Source organism: Echinops telfairi, unplaced genomic scaffold (assembly GCF_000313985.2).
Source record: "Echinops telfairi isolate 266 unplaced genomic scaffold, ASM31398v2 ScPeMD7_5592;HRSCAF=6446, whole genome shotgun sequence".
NCBI classification, from domain to species: Eukaryota; Metazoa; Chordata; class Mammalia; order Afrosoricida; family Tenrecidae; genus Echinops; species Echinops telfairi.
In genome coordinates, this window is record NW_022109491.1 from 4,692,051 (window position 1) to 4,692,635 (window position 585).

A 585-nucleotide genomic window follows, 5' to 3' on the forward strand; every position below is an offset into this window, starting at 1 on the left:
CACCAGGGATCCTTGAACCCAACAGAGGTAGCATTATCAATGGGAAGGATGGTTGATGAATTTTCCCAGTTTTCAGGTAAGACTAAAATTTCTTCATTTGAAGAACAGAATTGGTTCCATCCTGATGCATTAAAGTACTATTTAATGGTAAAAGATTAGATCCAAATACATGGTGAATGCCAGGTAAGTGTTGGGCTGCTAACCACAAGGTAGGTAGTTCAAACTCACTAGCTGCCCCATGGGAGAAAGCTGAGACTATCCTGATCCTGTAAAGATTTACCAGCCTTGTAAATCCTGTATACAGTCACTGTGAGTTGGATTCAACTCAATAGCAGTGGTTATTTTTTGCTGTTGCTCTGTGTTTTGCTTGTTTATTAAATAGCCTCAACTAAAACAGATTTGTTATACAAGATGAACCAATTCACTTTGAAATCCAAGAATTCATCAATCCCATCTTATGATAGAACAACAATGTTTCTATTTAATCAAAGGTAATAACCTGAGAATAACCAAATGATACATCCCCTGACCAGCAAGGCCCATGAGGTAGCTGTGGTCCAAACCCACCTTCCCTGTGATCTCTTT